Source organism: Nuphar pumila, chromosome 15 (assembly GCF_984573655.1).
Source record: "Nuphar pumila chromosome 15, dmNupPumi1.hap1.1, whole genome shotgun sequence".
NCBI classification, from domain to species: Eukaryota; Viridiplantae; Streptophyta; class Magnoliopsida; order Nymphaeales; family Nymphaeaceae; genus Nuphar; species Nuphar pumila.
This window is the reverse complement of record NC_143263.1, coordinates 73,658,423-73,681,807: the sequence shown is the minus strand read 5'-3', so window position 1 is coordinate 73,681,807 and position 23,385 is coordinate 73,658,423. Positions and strand designations below refer to the sequence as shown.

General features: G+C 37.9%; 1 protein-coding gene across 1 annotated transcript in view; it reads left to right on the top strand.

Moving 5' to 3' along the window:
• Nucleotides 1-23,385, top strand: part of LOC149815609 (alpha-glucan water dikinase, chloroplastic-like) — a 118,173-nt gene that overhangs the window by 43,863 nt on the left and 50,925 nt on the right. The gene's annotated exons all lie outside the window — the stretch shown is intronic.

The window sequence follows — 23,385 nt, the reverse complement described above, 5'->3', positions numbered from 1 at the left end:
GATGATATTTTGCAAATCTCAACAATAGTTTATCCACTATAAGCAATCATTTCATTAGACCTTCAAAGCTTACAAATCAAGTGTATAAGCGACTAGAACAAGAGCATAAATACAATGCCACTAAAGGGCCAAAGACACACACGAAGGTGTGAAAAGAAGTCGTCATTCACATCTGGGTTTGGATCTCGGATCCAGACCCAACTCGAGTTTATTTAGTCACATGTTCATTAATGGTTCATTGTAATTTAGCTTATTGTGTAATGGGTATTTTCATACCCTAATATTTGTACCAGCCTATACTTAATAATAAGCCATATACCACTGACCCTAATTGAGGATTCTGTAGCAGCCACGCTCTCTCTCCTATTCTATTTCTCTTCTTGTGGTTGAATAATGGAACCCACGATTTCTATCATGGTATCAGAGCAAAAGATCCAACCTTGAAGATCGTGTTCTTATGAGCATCCAACCGAGTTTCTTTGTCTTCTTCTGAGGTATCTCTCTATTGGTTCATATCTATTCTTCCTACCTTCTCTCTTTCTATTGTTTTTATCGTTCTTTTCCTTTTATTCCAAAATCCAAAATCTTGGATTTGCTCACGTTGACATTCTTTCTTTCCCCTGATTTTCTGTTCTCTTATGGTTCTTCTTTTCATATTGCTGCACGTAATTTCACCCAAACAACAAGTTTACATAATCACACAAGATCAGATTTGATCTATGCGTGATTTCAAAGGTTGAAATCACTTCAAACTTGTTCTCTATACTTTTCTAAATTGACGTCAGATCAAATTTTGATCTGGATGTGATCTCAGATCTGTCTTGATTAACTGATATCACCTTTGAACTTATTCTCTCTCTACTTTGGATTTCTTCTCATTTGGAAAAGAAAACACATTATTTTCAAAGTAACGTACCTCTTACTGGTTGAATTTTTAATTTTTTTTATTCAGAACGGTTTTTACTGCATAGTCTGGTTTTCTGCCTCAGGTTTGCAGATCATTTAAAAAAAAAGTCGAGTTCTCTCAAATTCAAATATCTGTTCTGAATTTTATTTGTTTGCTCTAAAGTAAACCTTCTCTCTGGCCTTTTACTCTTTCTTGTTTTTGTTTTCTCGTCTCTCATTCTTTCTTGTTTTCGCTTTCAATCGACTATAAATTCATTTTCCTCTTCTCAGTTTGGTCTTTCTTCCAACTTTCTCAATCAACTTGTGTATGAGAAACTGAACAATTCTAATTTTCTAACCTGGAAGAGACAAATCATCCCATTCATAAGAAGTCAGGATCTTTCTGGGCATTTGGATGGCTCTGTTCTTGTTCATCTAGAGTTCATATCACAAGGAAAGAACGGGGAGGGTGACACTTCTATTACTTTTGTTAAAAATCCAGAGTACATATCCTGGATGAAGCGAGATCAGGCTTTGGTTGCCTACATCACTTCCACTCTGTCGTAGGAGGTGCTTGTGTCCATCCCTGATGACTGCTCAACTATGAGGTTATGGCATCGTCTTGTTCAGACGTATTCTCAAGTTTCTCAGGCCAGAGTTCTATTTTTAAAGAAAGAGTTTCAAATGCTGAGAAAGGACTCCATGACTATCATGGAGTACTTAAACAAAATGAAGACTATCACAGATAAGTTGGCCATCATGGGTTGCGCGGTCTGTGACAAAGATATGGTGCAACAAACTTTGAGCGGGTTGGGACCCGATTATCATATGATGGTTCGTTTCTTATTGTGTTTGCCAGACTTACTTACATTTGAAGATCTTCGTGCTAAGCTCTTACAGTATGAGATGACTTTGAAGGGATTCTATGAAGATATTCAAACTCACATTAGAGTACAAGACGTTCTTGCCACAGGAGTTACCTATGGTCGAGGACGTGACAGGTATGAATCTCGGGAAAGGGGAGGTCAAGAGAGGAATGGACTAGAAACTCGTGGAATATTACCTACACCCAATATTCTTCCTAATTTGCAGAGACAAAAAACAATACTCACTTGCTTTCTATGCAACAAAAAGGGGCACATCAAAGCTAATTGCTGGTTTAACCCTCAAAATAGAGGAAAGCAATCCAAGACAAGGGAACAGATAAATTGAAGAATAGTGGAGAAGTCAAAGAGTTATTATCTGCCTTGGTTGCATTGAATTTAAAACAGAATGATCAAGGCACTTGGTATGTTGATTCCGGTGCAGCCACTCATATCACTGGTGATGCTGGTAAGCTCCTAAATCTTGTTCTTTATGTTGGTAGAAATAGTATAGTCACTAGAGATGAGTCTCATCACCATATTTCTCACGTTGGAAACTTTGTCATTCCTATGCCCAACTTTTCTCTTGCTTTTTCAAATGTCATTCATGCTCCTAATACAACAACAATAACACTTTCATCCCAAACAATTGGGGTCAGCGATATGAACCAAAAAGAAAATCATTTTGGGTCCTCCACATGAATCCTTCTCCTCCAATCATTTCTATCCAATGTCATGTCCTCGGTGAGGTTCAAAGCATTCATATCCTTTATTATCATCTCCATCCAAGTCTTTTTCGGCCTACCCCAACCTCTTTTAGCTAATAGATTTTCCCATTTCTCCATCCTTCTAACCGGAGCATCATTTGGCCTTCGCCGAATATGCCCAAATCATCGTAAACGATTCTCACTCATCTTATTTTCAATGGATGCAACGCCTACCTTCTTACGTATTTCCTCGTTCTGAATCTTATCTTTTAGTGTATTTCCACACATCCATCGAAGCACACGCATCTCAGTTACACTCATTTTTTGCGAATGATGTCTCTTGGCAGCCCAACATTCCGTACCATATAGTAAAGCGGATCTAATTGTCGTCCTATAAAACTTTCCCTTCAACCGCAATGACATTCTACGATCGCACAACACTCCAGTTGCACTTTTCTATTTCATCCACTCAACTTTTATCCTATGATTTACATCTCCATCAATTTCTTCATACTTTTGAATGATAGATCCCAAATATTTGAAAGAATCATCCACCGGTATTTCTTGCTCACCAAGCTTCACTACACTCCCATCACTACTTCGTTGCTTACTAAACCGACATTCCATATATTTTGTCTTACTCTTACTCAACTTAAAACCTCTTGCTTCCAATGTCTGTCTCCATAATTCTAACTTAGCATTAACCCCAGCTCTAGACTCATCAAGCAAAACAATATCATCAACAAACAATATACACCACAACACATTTTCTTGAATTGATCTCGTAAGTTCATCTATCACTATAGCAAAAAGGAAAGGGCTTAATGCAGATCCTTGATGTAACCCAACCGTTATAGGAAAGTTGGTTGTCACCCCTCCACAAGTGCGGACATTGGTTACTACTCCTTCGTACATATCTTTAATTATACTAATGCACTTGAGAGAGATACCTTTCTTCATCATTGTCCACCAAAGAACATCCCTAGGTACTCTATCGTATGCCTTCTCCAAATCAATAAAAACCATATGCAAATCTTTGTTCCCCTCTCTATATCTCTCAATAAGTTGTCTGAGAAGATGTATAGCTTCCATAGTTGATCTTCCAAGCATAAAACCAAATTGATTCTCCGATATCATGACCACCTTCCTCAACCTATACTCAATCACCCTCTCCCAAAGTTTCATAGTATGACTCATGAGTTTTATACCACGATAGTTTGCGCAATCTTGTATATCACCCTTATTCTTATAGAGAGACACCAAAATACTCTTCCTCCACTCATTAGGCATCTTATTTGTCCGCCAAATCTTGTTAAAAAGATTTGTCAACCATACTAAGCCTTTCTCCCCAAGCATTTCCAAACCTCGATAGGTATACCAAGATCAAGAAAAATATTGTTTCTGTCTCTAAGCTTGTAGATGACATTAATGCTTCAATTGAGTTTACTCCTAATATCAAGAAAAATATTGTTTCTGTCTCTAAGCTTGTAGATGACATTAATGCTTCAATTGAGTTTACTCATTTTTCTGTTCGTGTTAAGGACCTTCACATAAGAAAAACGTTCGTTGAAGAAAAACGATAAGAGAATATGTACGTGTTCCAAGAGAATCCTTTCACTCGTGTTCAGCCTGTTGATTCCACCTTGAAGCTTACATCACCATCTTCTTCAGTTTCTCTTGAGAGTGTTTTTAGTATTTCTGAATGTATTGAGCTGGATCTTTGGCATGGTCATCTGGGCCATTGTAGTAGTCGTTTTATTGAAAAGCTTGTTTCAAGTAGTCTTATTCCCAAGTCTAAGTCTAAATTTAAGTGTGGATAATAAAAAATGTTCTAGTTGTCTTCAGTGTAAGAGTCATGTTATTCCGTTTCATTCTATTAATAAAAGAGATTCAAGACCGTTTGAAATTATCTTTTCTGATGTTTGGGGTCCGGCTCCAGTTCCTTTCATGTCTGACATTAGATATTATCTCATTTTTGTTGATAGCTATTCTCGGTATACGTGGATCTTCTTTATGAAATGTAAATCTGAAACCTTCAAGTTATTTCAGAATTTTCATTCTTTTGTTCAAAATCAATTCTCTGAGAATATTATTTGTTTCAAATGTGATGGAGGGGGTGAATTCTCTTTAAATGACTATTAATTTCCTTCAGACAAATGGAATAAGTAGGCGAGTGTCTTGTCCTTATACACCTCAACAGAATGGGATTGCTGAACGGAAGGACTCACGATTATGCATTATTTGCTTCTTTTGTTAGTATAATTTGCTTCTTTTCTGCTTGTTTGATTGATATGCAATCTGCTTAACTTGACTTATACTTCATAGTTAATTTGATTTATTGCATGAATTTATGCATAATGAATTGATATTGTTTGCTATAGTGATGGATGAGCTTACGAGATCAATTCAAGAAAATGTGCCATGGTGTATGTTGTTTGCTGATGATATTGTTTTGATTGATGAGTTTAGAGCTAGGGTTAATGCTAAGTTAGAATTATGGAGACAGACATTGGAAGCAAGAGGTTTTAAGTTGAGTAAGAGTAAGATAAAATATATGGAATGTCGGTTTAGTAAGCAACAAAGTAATGATGAGAGTGTAGTGAAGCTTGGTGAGCAAGAAATACCGGTGGATGATTGTTTCAAATATTTGGGATCTATCATTCAAAAGTATGGAGAAATTGATGGAGATATAAATCATAAGATAAAGGTTGGGTGGATAAAATGGAAAAGTGCAACTGGAGTGTTGTGCGATCGTAGAATGCCATTGCGGTTGAAGGGAAAGTTTTATAGGATGACTATTAAGCCCGATTTACTATATGGTACGGAATGTTGGGCTGCCAAGAAACATCATATTCAAAAAATGAGTGTAGCTGAGATGTGTATGCTTAGATGGATGTGTGGAAATACAATAAACGATAAGATTCAGAACGAGGAGATACGTAAGAAGGTAGGCGTTGCACCCATTGAAAATAAGATGAGAGAGAATCATCTACAGTGGTTCGAACATATTCGACGAAGGCCTAATGATGCTCCAGTTAGAAGGATAGAGAAATGAGAAAATCTATTAGTTAAAAGAGGTCGGGGTAGGCCTAGGAAGACTTGGATGGAGATGATAGGAAAGGATATGAATGCTTCGAACCTCACTGAGGACATGGCATTGGATAAAAATGATTGGAGGAGAAGGATTCATGTGGAAGACCCAAAATGATTTTCTTTTTTGGTTCATATCGTCGACCCCAATTGTTTTAGGATGAAGGCTTAGTTGTTGTTGTATGCATAATGAATTGATGATATAATAAATATTTTTATTTAATTAGTAATGCTAATTTAAAATTGTTGAAGTATATATATATATATATATATATATATATATATATATATATATATATATATATATATATATATATATATATATATATATATATATATATATATCCTCCTCGCACCCGCCTCCGCACCTATGTGACATAGCTGCTGAATTAAACTTCTCAAACCAGCCTCGTGGTGCCTGTTTGAGTCCATATAACGCTCTGCAAAGTCTACAAACCAATGTTTCCAAACTAGGAAGCGGAAATGGGAAACGATACGGGAAGCAGAAGCGAGACATTTTAAAATTTATAGAAAGCGGGAAACGAAGTATCAATTCGAAAGTGAAATAGTTATAAAAAATAAAGCGATATATAACTGAATAGGAACTAAACAAATGAAAACTAAAATAAAATTAATTATGCTCATATTTCATGATTTTCAGTAGGAGTTAAATTGTTGTTAAAATCTAACAATGATGGTTACCAATTTAGAGAAAGTACATGAGAAGTGAGTGAAAGCATGAGAAAAAATACATGAAAAACATGAAAGAATCATATAGGAAGCATAGACCATGTGTGTGGGAAACATAGAAGAAGCATGGGGGAATCAAGATTCCCATGAAGTTTTGGAAGCGAGGAGTATCGCGCTACAGAAGCAAGTTTTCGGGAAGCGTGCTTCCTACTTACCTAAGAAGCCTACCTTCTGGATCTGAATATCCTTGTGGTAGTTCCATATACACTTCCTTTTCCAGGTCTCCATTCAAGAAGGCATTCTTAACATCTAACTGCCACATATTCCACTGTTGTACTACAACCATAAAAAACAATGTACGGATAATTGTTATATGAGTTGCAGGAGCAAAGGTTTTAGCAAAATCAATTTCAAACCATTGTCTATAGCCCTTATTTACTAATCTTGCCTTAGATCTCTTAACTGATCTATCTACCTTGGTCTTTATCTTATAAACCCACTTGTTCCCAACAATATTCTTCCTTGGTGGAGGTTTTACCAATTCCCATGCCTGGATCTTCTCAAGTGCACTCATTTCTTTAGACATATCTCTTTTCCACTTCTCTTTTCTTGCTGCCTCTATATAAGGCTCGGGCTCAACATAAGAATGGATTAATGCTAAAAATGTACGATGTTGAGAGGAGGAAGATGTTAAAATGTATTCCTATTGTATATATATATATATATATATATATATATATATATATATATATATATATATATATAGAGAGAGAGAGAGAGAGAGAGAGAGATTTTGTATGTATATGTACACATATCTCTATGTATTTATATATATATATATATATATATATATATATATATATATATATATATATATATATATCATTTACTAACCTGATAAAGGGTAATTTTGTAACGCCCCAAAAATCTAGGACTTGTAACTTTTAGAATAGTTTAGAAAGCTTTGAAATCATACGATTATCAGAGTTTAAATAGTAATTCAGCAGAAAATGATATTTTTAAAACAAGTCAATAGACCTTGAGCGCATTACAGCGTAAACCTTCCTTTGTCGAATTCTGCACAATTATTGAAATCAAATGGTTTCAAAATGTTGTTTCAATAATTGAGAATTTGCTCATGGGATTTTAACTCATTATATTTGTTGAAACCAAAAAAAAGTTTACTAAAACAGTTTTAGTAACTCAAGGTTTAATTAAAAGAGAATTTTTGAAATACACTTTATACCAATTTACCAACATGTCCTCAGGAGCAAAACGTTAGGGAAAGAGCTCTATCTTGATCTCATCACGTCATCGTGCCATCGCAGACTGTATCACCTATACATCACCTGCCCATAAAATGAGTCAGTTTCACGAAAAACTGGTAGGTGTACATACAAGACAATATAGAATATAATTAAGCAGAATAACTTAATATGTCCAGTGGACATACAATTAAATAACAATTTAATTTCAACAGAGTCGTGGAGCAAACTATCCTGAGCACAATGCATAAATTATTACAAGCATTTCACTGGCACAAGTAGGCTAACTAGTACCAGCAACGAACTGCATAAGTAATTTAACTAGCAAAATATAATGATACATCAACCACACACACAATTCCATAAGTATTGAAACTCGTTGCATATTATAACTTTCATACGTGCATAACTCAACACATTGTGTGATCAAATTTAAATTATATTTCGATATTAACTGACCAAGTGAGTACGCACAAGGCACGATTCTAGAAACAACCTAGACTGATCCGGAGGTTTATTATGCTATGTATTTTATGATAATCCGGATAGCTGACTGAGTCCGCACCTAAGGGGACGGTTCGTGACCAAGAGAGAAATCCCCAAAGCAGCATAAACAATGGATGCATCCCGAACATGGAGAGCTACTACCTAGGATAATTATGGTAGTCTCCTTTCCCTAACTCCGATGACTGGGAAAGCCGAGTCTTTTGCTCGTAACTGCCATTAATGGATTGTCCATCGAAGTTTTTGTACCTTCCCATCCTCTCTCTTGACAGGAGTCAGCAGTTCAAATGAGTACATCAGGGTTAGTTAACTGAAGACCCATTCTACATACTTTGGTCTTTCGACCCAACTCGAGCATCTTGCCGATGAAGGCAAAATCATCATCTATTTAGGTGATCTCAACATTTTGTTATTTGCACTCATAGGTTGCCACAACCTACTCATCCAATCATCACAACGTAAGAAGATGTACTTGTCAAAAAGTACGACGGCTACGACGAAAAGGGAAATAGTTTCACAAAAGAAACCCCAACAGATATTATCTGCAAAAGAAGTAATACAACGCAGTTTGGCAAGATAAGTCTTGAATTTATTTCAACAATATTTTGCATATTTCATGATACAAGGTCATCTTGGATCTCTCGTCCGATCAACAAAGTACTTAACATGTTGTGCATGTCTAAAAGTACGCTACACCGAGAAAGGGGGGTGTATAGGCTTCTCAACAGAAAACCGCAACACAACTTCATAACGATCCAAAGAATACAGAGGTGCTCATTTGGCACGATTCATCCTTAAAAGCCGCAATACCACATTGAGTCATTCATACAAGGCACATCGCTATCGATCTTGCATCCAAAATTTATTTTAATATCAACATGATTCGCACAACACGCGACACTAGGTTTGATAAATGAAGAATGGGTCCTTTAACAGAACCCCACTCGATCATAGGCTCATGCCCCTGATAGGGGTAATTCAAATTGAGCCGCAACTCGGATCGAGGTTATAAAACATTTCTCCCAAGTGTGTGGACTTGGGAGGGCCCAAATGTGACTTCACAATCCTGCAAGACTTAAACTTAACTTTGCAAAAGTTGTGCGTTTTGAAGAGCACTGAGTTCGCAGAAGGAAACTCGCTTTTAAAGAACTGCAATGCACAAGCACAACTTCTAGTGTTTTGAAAACAAGAGAAATCAGGATAGGCACAAGACTACATTTATATAAGTACATATTTACCATAAGTGTGAGCATATACAAGTTATAACATGAAGACAAACAACTCTCGACTTGTGATGCCGCACATCGAGCGAAAAGCACATAACACACGAGGTACCAAGACCATACCTTGACCACTTAGATAGGCAAACACACAAGGTCATAAGTAATACATGAGACACGAAGTCGTACCTCACTCAAAGGAAACATGCAGGCAAAAATGTATGCAAGCAAACAAGGGCATAGGTATTTCAAGAAGTACGAAACCACACCTCAAACTCATAAACAATTACGCAAAATAATAATCGAAGAATGAAATTGTACCTCGACCCATGAGCATGCAAACAAGAAAATACTCAATGCAGAAGCAATATAACTCTAAGCATGTTTAACATGCATCTTAATTATTTCAACTTAATTAGGTTCATTTATTGCCCTTTGTGCGACTTTACCCTACCTTAGGGAGTTGTGAGGTGGCGATCGTCTTCGAGCGTGGGTGATGACGACTTAGGATGTGGGGGCGAGCGTGATGTGTTGCAAAAGCTGTGAAAAAGAATAGTTAGCATTTTATAAAAGAAACTAGAGGGGCAAGGCAGGCGTCCAGCCCCTGCTGGAACAACCAAGGGGCGTAGAGAGACAGGGCTCCCTACCGAACAAGCCATCGCAGGACAGGAGTTGTGCCCTCCTGTTGAAAGGAAAGGTTGAGGCAGAACTGGGGCAAGCCCCCTGTTGGAGAACTGCCACAAAGGCAGGGAAACCCAAACAGAGGCAGGGACTTCGCCCCGTGCAGGAAGAATGATCTGAGGCAGGGCTCTGCCCTTGTCGGAAAAGAGACAGAAGCCGGGGGCCGCAGCCCCCTGCCAGAAAGCCAGACGAAAGGCAAGGGGGCGGAGCCCCTTGCCAAAAACCCTACAGAGGCAGGGGCGCAACGCCCTGCTGGGTAACAGACCCGAGGCAGGAGGGTGCTATCCTTTGGCGAAAAACCCCAAAGGAGACAGAGCAACGAATGGCAGGGGTCTCGGCCCCTGCCTACCAAAACGACAAATGGCAGGGGCCTCAGCCCCTGCCTGCCTAAACAACAAACGGCAGGGGCCTCGACCCCTGCCTGACGAAAGCAACCTGCCTGACAAACACCCAATGGCAGGGGCCTCGACCCCTGCCTGACGAAAGCAACCTGCCTGACAAACACCCAATGGCAGGGGCCTCAGCCCTTGTCTGTCAAAACAACCAACAGCATGGGCCTCGACCCTTGCCTCACGAAGGTAACCAATGGCAGGGACCTCGGCCCCTGCCTGACAATACTGAATGGCAGGGGCCTCGCCCCCTGTTTGACCATACAAAGGATGGCAGGGGCCTCGGCCCTTGCCTGACGAACCGATGATTGGCAGGGGCCCCGGCCTCTGCCAACAGAACAGTGGCAAACGAGGGGGAAAGGGCATGGCAGGGACCGTCGCCCCCCCTGCCACCCTACAGGTAGGCACAGAGGGAGTGGGAGGGCACGATAGGGGCCGTGCGCCGCCTGTCGGCCTCCTGGCAAGCCCTCAAGGAGAGGGAAAAGAGGGAGGACACGACAGGGGCCATCGGCCTCCTGTCGGCCTCCCGACGAGACGACATAGAGAGGAGGTGAGACAGGGGGACAATCGACCTTCCGTTGGTCATCCGATAGCCCATAGGGGAGGGAGGGTACCGTAGGGGCCACTGGCTCCCTGTTGGCCCTCCGACAACCTCAAGAGAGAGAGGGAGACGACAGGGGCTCGTAGGCCACCTGTTGGTCCTCCGATGGACACAGAAGGAGAGGGATTAGAAGAGAGGGAGGAGAAGGGGGAAAAGGCGTACCTTTGAGGTCGCCGACGGTGGTCACAACGGCGGCGGCGATTGAACCAGTAGGAGGAGGTGTCGGGCTTTGGCAGGCAGACGAGGGAAGAGGGAGCGAGGGGGAGGAGGATGAGAGAAGGGAGGGTGCGCCTATCCTCCCCTCCTGTGATGCTCTTAAAGAGCTCAGGGAGGGCCAAAAATCGGGGAAACCCTCAAGGGTTTCCCCTTATGCTGTCGTGTGGGTGGAGCGGCATGAGTGGGGGGGGGGTGCGACACATAGGGGAGAGGTTCTGTTTTTAAACAAATTCTCCCCCTGCGTCTTGTTTTAAAGCCCTAATGAGAACAGGCCCAGGTCGGGTCTAGACCCGACCCAACCCAAGTCCATTTTTTTTTTCACGTGGGTTTTACAAATTTAGACTTTTCACATTTTACGCAGGAATATGCTTGTACCTTTTTTTCTTCTTTTTTTCTTTCTTTTTTACTTTTTTTACTTTTCTTTTTTTTGTACTTGCATTGGGGGGGCCAATCTAGTCATTGGGCCCCTCCAACGGTCACAATAGTGACCGTTGGAGGGGCTCCAACGACTAGATTGGAGCCTCTCCAATGGTCCCTCTTTGGTTCTTATAAATAAGGGTTCTCCCCTTATACAAAACATAGAATTTTTGGTGTGAGCTAAAGCTCCTTTGCATTTCAATAAAGAGATTTATTTTTATGCCTTTGTGCATGTGTGTGCTACTTTTATGCCTTTGTACATAATTATCAAGTGTTCTTTGTGTGTCTTTGTGCACATCTCTTGTGAGGAATTAGTGCTTATATGTATATTGTCTCTTTGAAGACATTTTCACATGGTATCAAAGCTTGGTTATTATAGAAATGAATAGTGTGCCACTTCATTTCATCGTGCACCTTCAAAGTCATGCACTCCTCTCTCTCTTGGATTTCGGCGTGAAGACCTCTTGCCATTTGTATCAAGAAGTATACTTCATCAAGTAAGCTCCAAGGAACTCTTTTTGTGGTAAGAATTTCTTCTCTCCTCTTTTCTTTTCTTCTCAACGGAGGAAAAGGATTCACACTTCTCTCTTGGGTTCAAATTATCATGTCTGGGCCGGAAATATGGAAGCCCATATCAAGGGTAAAGGGCTTTGGGGATATGTCCAAGGCTCAATACCGGAACCGGAACCAAAGATTACTTTGGTAGAAAGAGGAGAAATAAAAATTCTTGAAGTTGAAGAAATAAAGCTCTTGAAGACTATTCCAAGAAGCATGATGAATGGGAGATGAGAAATTTTAAAATCCTATCATGGATTTTCTCATCCGTTTAGACAAAGATCAATGCCAACATTATAAAATTTAAAAAAGCTTCTCAAGCATGGCAATATCTTGAAAAAATGTATACTTCAAGAGATTTATCTCACAAGTATTATCTTCAAAAAAGGGACTTGACCCTCCAAAAAAATGAAATGACTATTAGAGAATATTTTGCAGAATTGTCATCCATTTGGGATGAACTTGCCATGCTTAAACCCAAATGGAGTGGTGAAGCCATTGAGCTTAGGCATAAGCAATTGGAGGAGGATCGATTTTTCAATTTTCTAAATGGGCTTAGACCCGAATTCGAACAAATACGATGCTCCCTTCTTTCCTCCTTCAGTTCCCCTTCTCTAGAGAATGTTATTACCAAACTAAGTGGGGAAGAAACTTGTATAGGTATAAGCAAAAACAACCCAAGTGTTCTTGCAACTCCCTCCAAACAAGACGAAAATGATGGTGTAAATGTCGTTTCAAGACTGGAGAATAATTTGAGAACCTACAAACCTCCCCACTTCAAAAATCAAAATCAAGGATCAAGTGGTCAAGGAGGTAAAAGAGACCATAGCAAGATTGTGTGCCACTTTTGTAAGGAACCAGGACACATGAAACCGATTTGCCAAAAATGGACAAAGTTGCTAGCTATGACTACCACATATCAACCCCAAAAGGAAGAAAGATCATCTTCTTCAAATGGAGCTCTTTCCTTGCATCAAATTGTGGAAGCACTTCAACCACTTCTCAAGGGGGCAATTTCCGGAGTGGCCACGTCCACCTTCTCTCATTCCGATAAGACTTCTTGGCTTTTGGATTCGGGTGCCTCTTTTCATATGTCTCCAAATATTTGTTCTCTTTCCGAATATTTAAAAAATTCCTCTCTAACTTTTGTTTCAACCGCGGATGGCATTTTTCTTGAAATCAAAGGAATCAAAAATTTTGAAGAACAAGTTTTTTTTATCTCTAAAATTAGATTTATACTAAAATTGAATTTAAATTTGCTTTCGGTCTCTCAACTCTCGGACCATGGATGTGATATAAAATTCTCATCTAATAAATGTTGGATTGTTGGACTGGAAAGTTGATTGGGGAAGGCTCTAGGAAGGGAGATCTATACTATATGGACTTCCTTCGTATTCCAAAGAATCCTTTTTGTAATGTTGTGCAAGATAAAAACATTAATGTATGACACAAAAGACTTGGGCATCCCAATGTCACTAAGATTTCTTATTTACCTTTTGTCAAACGTCTATGTAAGAATAATTTCACTTGTAATGATTGCACTCTTGGAAAAATGAGAAGTTTGCCTTTTTATCAAAGATCTATGTTTACTACAAAACCTTTTGAACTTGTTCATTTGGATGTTTGGGGACCAACACCCGTTATCTCAAAAGGAGGGTTTGCATATTATGTTATCTTTATAGATGATTATTCTAGATATTCTTGGATATACTTTCTCAAACATAAACACGAGGTTTTTTCAACTTTTAAAACATATCATATGATGATTAAAAATCAATTTGACAAAAATTTGAAAATTTTTAGAACCGATTCCGAAGGAGAATATCTCTCAAATGAATTTAAGAGTTATCTTGAAAAACATAGGATAATCCATAAAAAATCATGTCCCAAAACACCTCAACAAAATAGTTTGGCCGAAAGAAAACATAGATATATCATTGAGACATCTAGAACCTTATTTTTCAAAACATTCCAAAAAGATTTTGGGCCTCCGTCTATCTAATCAATCGTCTTCCATTCAAAAATTTAAATAAGGTTTCACCCTTTGAAATTTTGTATAAAAGAGACCCTGATTATAGTAGGTTAAGAATTTTTGGGTGCAAGTGTTTTGTTCTTACAGATAAGAATGATAAACTTTCACCAAAGGCCATTCTATGTGCTATTCTTGGATACTCCGAAACTCAAAAAGGGTTTCGATGTTATGATGTTGAAAACGATAAATTGTATGTGTCTAGAAATATAAGTTTTCTAGAAAATGTTAGTGCGTTTGAAAGATATGAATCTCATGAGGAAAATGTATGTTACTCTTTCCTATTTGATCTATTATCTAAAGATGATGAGATTAGTGATGATGAGTCCACACAAAATAATCTTAGCAATAACGAAGTATAAGAAAATAACAACTTTCCTCATCCATCTATCTATCAAAAGATTGATGATAGAACATACAAGGAGCCGATCACCGATTCACATAGAGATAAAAATAGTTTTAGAAGTGCTATAGAAAAATATAGTGAGCCTAATGAAACAACTACATTAAGTAATGAAAGTTCGCAAAGAACATAGAGAAATAGGAAACCCCCTTCTAGGTTCATATCCTATGACTCATTCTCTCCCAAACATAGAGTCTGTCTTAGTGCCATTCACTCATACATAGAACCAAATTTTTTTGAAGAAGCCAAAAAAAGTGATGAATGGATAGAGGCTATGAAAAATGAACTTAGAGCCCTTAGAAAGGCTAAGACATGGGAATTTCAAGATCTTCTCAAAGGTAAGAAAACTATAGGGTGTAGATGGGTTTTTAAGATCAAAACCAAGAGTGATGGGACTCTTGAGCGATATAAAGCTCGTATAGTTGCTAAGGGTTATGGTCAAGAATATGGGATAGACTATGATGAAACATTTGCTCTCGTTGCACAAATGATTACAATTATGTGTCTTATTACCATTGCATCAATTAAAAAATAGAACATATACCAAATGGATGTTAAAAACGACTTTTTAAATGAGGATTTAAATGAAGAAGTTTACATGGATGCTTCTCCTAGAATGAATTGTCCTAACGAAAAAGTTTTTTGCTTACGAAAATTACTCTATGGTTTAAAACAAGCTCCCAAGGCTTGGTATGACCGTTCTAACAACTTAATGACAGAAAATAGATTTATCTCATGCTATACTAACACTGCCCTGTTTATGAAGAAATCTGATGCAGGAATTGTAATCTTGCTATTATATGTTGATGATATGTTAATTATAGGTGATGATGTCAAGGGAATAAAAAGAATTGAGCATGCATTGACAAAAAAATTTGAGATGTCAGACATAAGGTTTCTGACATATTTTTTAGGCATTGAAGCTGTTTTTTCTCATAGAGGATATTTTCTATCCCAAACTAAACTTGCTTGTGAGGTCATTGACAGGTCAGGTATTATTGATGACAAAATTTGTGAAACCCCAGAGGAGTTGGATCAAAAATGAAAATTGATGATGGGATTCCTCTGGATAATCCCACTCCTTACAAACAACTGGTTGGATCATTGATGTATCTTAGCATCACCAGGCCCGATATATCTCACGCAGTTCATATCGTCAGTCAATTCCAACATGCCCCTATATCGGTACACATGAGTGCCGTTCTTTGCATCATCAGATATATAAAGGGGACAATAAATAAGAGAGTCTTTCTTTCTTTATCTTCTGAGTTAAATTTAATTGCATATATTGACTCTGATTGGGGAGGTGACCCTAATAATCATCACTCCACCACTGGTTTTCATATTTTTGTAGGAGAATCATTGGTCTCTTGGAGACACAAGAAACAACAAAAGGTGTTTCTATCCTCTACCGAAGCCAAGTATCGAGCCATGACATCTACAACCATGGAAATAGTATAGATTCGCCTTTTACTAGAGAATATGAGAGTTTGTATTCAAGAACCAACAAAGTTATGTTGCGACAACAAGAGTGCGATATATATTGCCAAGAACCACACCTTTCACGAGCGCACGAAGCATATCGAGATGGACTGCCACTATGTCCGAGAAGAATACTTGAAGAAGGTCATCGATCTCTCATATGTGACATCTGATTATCAACTAACTGACTTCTTCACTAAGGTGCTATGCTCTCCTAGATTTAATTTTCTTCTTGGCAAACTTGCGGTCATCACCCCGTAAGTTTGAGGGGGGGGGGGGTGTTAAAATGTATTCCTATTGTATATATATATATATTTATATATATAGAGAGAGTGAGTGAGAGAGAGAGAGAGAGTGTGAGAGAGAGAGAGAGACATATACATATATTTCATATGTATATGTACACGTATCTCTGTGTGTGTATATATATATATATACACACACAGAGATACGTGTACATATACATATGAAATATATGTATCTCTCTCTCTCTCTCTCTCTCTCTCTCTCTCTCTATATATATATATATATATATATATATATATATATATATATATATATATATATATATATATATATATATATATATAGAGAGAGAGAGAGAGAGAGAGAGAGAGAGAGATACATATATTTCATATGTATATGTACACGTATCTCTGTGTATATATATATATATCATTTACTAACCCGATAAAGGGTAATTTAGTCTTTTCATATTTTATACATATTCCAATAGAGATACGCTTGTATCTTTTATTTTCTTCTTTTACTTTTCTTTTTTTTGTACTTGCATTGGGGGGGGGGGGGGGCAATCTAGTCATTGGGCCCCTCCAACGGTCACTATTGTGACCGTTGGAGGGGCTCCGACAACTAGATTAGAGCCCCTCCAATGGTCCTTCTTTGGTTCTTATAAATAGGGGTTCTCCCCTTGTACAAAACATAGAATTTTTGGTGTGAGAGCTAAAGTTCCTTTGTATTTCAATAAAGAGATTTATTTTTATGCCTTTGTGCATGTGTGTGCTACTTTTATGCCTTTGTGCATAATTATTCAAGTGTTCTTTGGGTGCCTTTGTGCACATCTCTTGTGAGGAATTAGTGCTTATATGTAAATTGTCTCTTTAAAGACATTTTCACATAAGACTCATAAGATACAAAACAAGAAGAAAGAGTCAAAGTTCTAGAGCTTCTACGCACCTGATGAGGATTAGGAAAGGAAGATGAAGACTTTAAATTTTGGTGACCGGATTCAGCTGACCAAGGAATATGATCAGAATTGGCCTCTTCTCTTCCCTTTGGTTGTTCCTTCACTTGATCTATAAAAGGGATTTTAACCACATTTTCATGTCTTCTGGAGTAGGTTTGTCCAAACCGACTCTCTCTAGGAGAAACCTGCTCCTCTTGAATCTCCACCCTTTCATTCACATCTTTTTTTTCACCAAAATAAACCAAGAAGGTCAGTCAGTCTCATTTCTTGTCTTCTCTCTATGCTGGCTGAAATGTAACACATCATTATGAAAGAACATGTCGGGATATCCACACCCTCTTTCCAACAAGATAATAACACTTGTAACTCTTCTTACCGTTAGCAAAACCAAGAAAGTAACACTTAACAGTTTTAGGGGACAACTTATCTCTATATCTATCAAGTAACAAAACAAAACATATACATCCAAATACTCTCATCGTATCATAATTTGGAGTTTTTCTATACAATTTTTGAAAGGGAGATATACCCTTAAGCACACTTGAGGGCATATGATTTATCTTATAGATATTTAGTTGAACTGCATCTTCTCAAAACACTTGGGGCGCTTCACCTTCAAAAAGAAGAGTTCTTGCTGTTTCTAGGATATGACTATTTTTTCTTTCAGACACTCCATTTTGCTCAGGAGTGTAGGGACATATATTTGATAAGCTACACATTTCTCCAGCAAAAACTTTTCAAATACACAGGCAGACATAGAAGAACCACTTGTAGTGCGAAAAATGCCACTGCAAGGCCGACAGTTAATTAGAATAAGCTCATGGGATGTCGTATGACATGAAGCCCTTGAGTCTATTAACAAACCAGATGAACAACCTGAGATACCTAGTAGAGAAGGGGATATGGTTAATTAGGCAAGAAGTTGCAATTACTGAATCTATTGTTGCACATTTTCCAATAATTGAAGTTGACCACCACCTAACAATTCTGACGATCTTGCAGCTGAAAGATCGAGTGCCAATATCAGAGTAATCATCCTTGGGCTTTATGCCCTTAGCATCAGAAGATGCTGCATAGACTCCACCTTTCTTTTTCTTGAGAATTAAACAATAATTTTTTATGACCAATAGTGACATTGAATAGAGCTCAGGTCACCTCTCCCTCCAAAACTCAAATCACCTCTTTCCCCAGCTCTTCCACCACCTTTGCCACCCAGTTGTCGAGAAACTGCCATGATATTGTCACCAGATGAATAGGTTCCAAGAGACCTCATCTTGGTCTCTTCGTCAATCAACTCGGCTATGACCTTGATGATAAAGGGTAAGTTAAAACGATGCAAAATGACACTCCTTGTTCTATCAAACTCTGGTTTGAGCGCCATAAGAAACTCAATAACCCTATCAGTTTTCCTATGTTGGTTAAAATGTCCAAGAAAAGTTTGACATGGGGTACATGTCTCACACTTCACACGTTTTTCACATGTTGTTTGGCCCTCCATAAGTGCAAGGGCATCTCAAATTCTTTGCATATCCGAATAAAATTCTTCAATTGACTTATTTTCTTGATGCATACTCCTCAATTCTTGAGTGAGCTGATAATGTTTTGCCTAATTCTCTTGCTTGTTAATTGTCTGAGGTACGCTCAAGCTTCTTTGGCATACTGAAATTTGGAAAGATTCATAGCTATTCTTTGCTCTACAGAACCCAGAATCCACGCCTTGACCTTTGCATTATTTATAACCCATTCCTCTATTGCTTTGTCAAAATCATTACTAGTGGGCTTGGGTTTCACCTTCGAGCCATCCAAGTACTCTCCAAGTCCTTTCCCTACTATTACAACTGTTATAAAGTCATCTCAATGCTCATAATTTGTTTCATCCAACTTCATTGGGATAATCTGAATCCCTTCCTTCTCCATATCTTGCATAACCCCAACTGCACAATTTAAAAAGGCTGCACAAGTCTGAAATCGATGCGAGACATCCCTATAGATATGGAACGATAAGAAAATCTCAGCCAACCAAGAAAACAAGCACAATAACCCAACATGCTAGTCAAAATACTCAACCCAAAAGTGCACAAATTTGAACACACAAACAAAGCACACCAATATGCAGGCAAACTGCTAAGAACACCTCACCTCATCCACCCAAATAGGTCTGACAGGGAGCACGATTCTTGAACTAGCACAAGCACAACACTATATGCAGCAAAATCAGAGAACCCACAGTCCAAAACTCGAGTTCCAAGCATAGGACATGTTACCGCTAGAGAGGAACCACCCAAAATGACGTCAAAACTCAGTGAAAATCACAAAATGTGCACCCACACTGATTCCAATCCCTCTCTAAGGTCAAAATGACCAGATTAGGAACAAACCCACGCAAAAAAAACCATTGACAAAGGCAGAATCCACAGTTTTCTCGAATCTGGACACTATTCATCACAATATCCAGAAATTCTAAGAAAAATCAGAATAAATCCAAAACAAAATCGATGAACACTATTTTTTATTTATACATCTTCTAAAATCATAAACTAGCAAATGCCCAAGTCACAACTCTCAAATCTCAACTGACTGTACAATCCGAGCCTTCAAAGATGACATCAGCAGAAAATGTGCACGAGTTCCAGCAAGGTCCTCTTCTTCCTTACAATAGCATATTCAAATCTCCTCTTTAGCTTGCATCCATGACTCTGAAACCATGAACAAGTTTTCCTATGTTTAGGGTTTTCTCGAGAACACACAAGAGGAGAGGTTCTCGTATTTAAGAGTTTCCATTCAATAGTTGCTAAATGAGAGTCTTCACATTTATATATGGGTCTACCCTCTCAATGTTACAAAGTAAAGGAAACAATAAAGAAAAATAAGACTAAACTGCCTCTTTACAATATTGTAATGTACAAAATAATGTTTATGACAAGGGGTAGTATAAGAATGGTAAGACACTTATTTTACATAAGTCTCAACATAGTACTTTTTCCTTTTTTCTTTATTCCCCTTCTCTTCTTTCTCTTCTCCCTTCTTCATGGTGAATGCACTCCTGGTTCTGACGGGTCCTGCATCTTCTACCTAATGCATTTGACTGAAACAAGTAAACATTGGGTAGAGAAAGTTACTTCCTATAACTTCATAATGCATCTATATAGAGCTGTAACAATTTTGATAAAAATAGATGCTAGCTTTATTTTCTCATGGGCACTAATTCTTATAATTAGCTTTTAATAGGCTTTTCACTATAATTATATCCTTATCTATATGTTCAGTTAAGATAACGACCCCAAACTAACCCTTGAAAATTTTGCAGAATCTTTTTTTAAAAGAATGAAAAAATTTAAAACATTGTGGAAAGATATCCCCCACACCTGGGGGGCACATTGCAGATTTAATATACTCAACTCAACATACATCCCATACATAGAATAAACCAAATAATGAATTTAAATTGAATTGAATTTAATAGAATAGTTCCAATTTAGGGTTCAACTAGTTCCCCAAAACAATAACTTCAAAAAACTATCAGAATCTGGTCCACCATATCATAACCCTCGATCCTTCCAGCAAGTCGGTCCCTCCATCACTGTGCCTCAGTACCGGAAAAAAGGTTTTTAAAAACGAGGTAAGAACCAAAGTTCTTGTATGAGACCCTCTCAAAATCGAACAAGAAGGAAGATAACATAAATCAAACCAAACATGAGTTTAAGAGAGCTCTAACCAACAATTCACATTCAGAACAATCTTGCAATACTGGTAGTTTAATTAAAAACATAAAAAAACCACCTGCTAAAATAAACTTTTAGGGATGCATGAACCAATGCAACACAATTAAATTTCATCTTTTATGAGACCCACTGTTACTAAAAATGGGTCAAATTCTCGTGGTCCAAGGCAATCCCCAATTGTATTTTAAACACACGATTTGTATTTTATTAAGTGAGTTCCACACATATCCCTCAACCAACGTCAGACATCCCCACCATAGGCTGAAACATCGGGCATCCTCACCTGATGCCAGGACAACAAGGGCATCCTCACTCTCGGCTGCCATTATGACATCATCATGCATCCTCACCCTAGCTAACCACCGTCAGAGCATCCTCACCTTGAACGGCCACCGTTAGAGCATCCTCAACCTAAACGCCATTGCTCGATATACAAAAACGCGGCAGCTCACGGTCCTCCATGACTGTTATCTCAGGTTTCCAAAATCCATAGGGGTCAAACAAGGAAGAACAATTATTACATTGTTTGATATCTTTTACCATTTTTAATTCATTAAGGGTTCTTTACACAAGAACAATTGTGTAAATCAACATGCATTAACAAATTTTAGGCCTTTGTCCTGTCGATCTCAATAGTGTAATTAATTCAGTAGCATAACGAATCAATATTGCAATGCATTTAAAACTTGTCATTTCAATAACAACACGAGCACCTGGCCTCCAAAGGCCCGCTAGTGGTCCGACCAAAACCACTATGCATCAACATAAAGTGCTCAAGTAACACTAATCACACATAAATATGCCAACTAGTGTTCATAGTACACAGCATCAATGCATATTCATAGCCAACAAATGAATGCACATTGAAACAAGCAAATCGGTTTTACCATGCCAACCGAAAATCCAAACTTTTATAACCAATCCAATTCAGCATCCATTAGATTCCAGCTTGACCAAATATTCAAGACATATCAGATTTACTAATTTCTAAAGAAAAATCAGACTTAATCAGGTTAAATAGAAATTCAGATTGTAGGATCTTTAAGAAAAAATCAGTTTTTTCAAATTGAATTCCAATCATATTTTCAATACATTATTTAGTTAATAGATCAATTTTTTTGAATGGGTATGAAATACAATTTATACTAATAGGGTTAGGTTCACCTGAACCGATTCAGGCTTGTCATAATGACACAGAATCAGATTCATCGAAACCCCCAAAAGGATCAGATTTGCTTGACCAAGAAAACTCAGGTTGTTCAAAAAACTTTTGGTTTTAAAAACACTATTTTACTTAACCAAAACACAACTTTACAAGCCTTAATCAGGTTTCACTTTGAATGCCTTTAAATCTGAGATTTACTAAGGTAAGTCCCGAAGTCCCATCTTAAAATTGAACTATGCTATTCCAACTATTTAAGATACACCAGCATCCAACAGTAAAAGAGGGAACTAAATCACCCGAACCCAGTGTTAATATATATATAATAATAATAATAATAAAAAAAAACAATACGGAACTGACATGCCGACAAGCCTGAGTCAGTGTCAGCCCCCATGTGGTTTCTAGTACCAGCAAACTGATTCTGTTTAGTACAAAAATTAACCCAAGGAAGATAAATATATATCAAAATTTCAGTCTGTCACGCTAGGTATTTTCAAAACTGAGAAGCCACCCAGATTTCCCCGTTCACACTAGAAAATCGCAGCATCAATCTTAGATCATTAACAAGTTCAGTTTGTATAAATTCAAAACTTTAATGCAAGCATCGATGGATTACCATGTCAAGAATAAAAAATATGTTCACTATCGTAACCAGAACAAATGACAATCTTATATGAGTTAATCTGAACATGCGGACCAACTATAACAGAAATTTAATCAACTTGAAACAACTATTAATTCAAACTTTCTGGATCGTGAACCCAATTCAAAGAGGAAACATGGATCAGAATTTATAAGCCCCACGTGAAACCAATCTTAGAAACACGCAGATCCATTATTAAGCCAATAAATCTAATTAAGATAGAGTTTAAAAATCTCATCTAGAATTTCTAACAGGAATTATATCTGTTTTTATGTTCACAAAAATCCAAATCAGAAACTAATACAGGCAAGATTTAGAAAAACGTAAATCTGTATATGGCTTCACAGATTCAGCCCTTCTCTTAAACCCATGCTGATTTAATCAAAACTAAATCCCTTCCTATGGAATCCCAAGAGGAAAAGTCCCGTACCTTGCCGATTCGTGAAGAAAAGGAGTCGTTAAAGAAGAAGAGGGAGGTCATGCCGCAGCCTCCTCGCTCCCACTCATTGCTCTCTCTCTCTCTCACGATTTGCAGCTCTCTCTCCATCTCCAAGTCGTGATTGAGAGAGAGAGGCTCACCAATTATAAAATAAGGACTCCTCATGGAAGGATGTCCCTTATAAAAAATAGAAGGTATTCTATTTCCATAAGGAA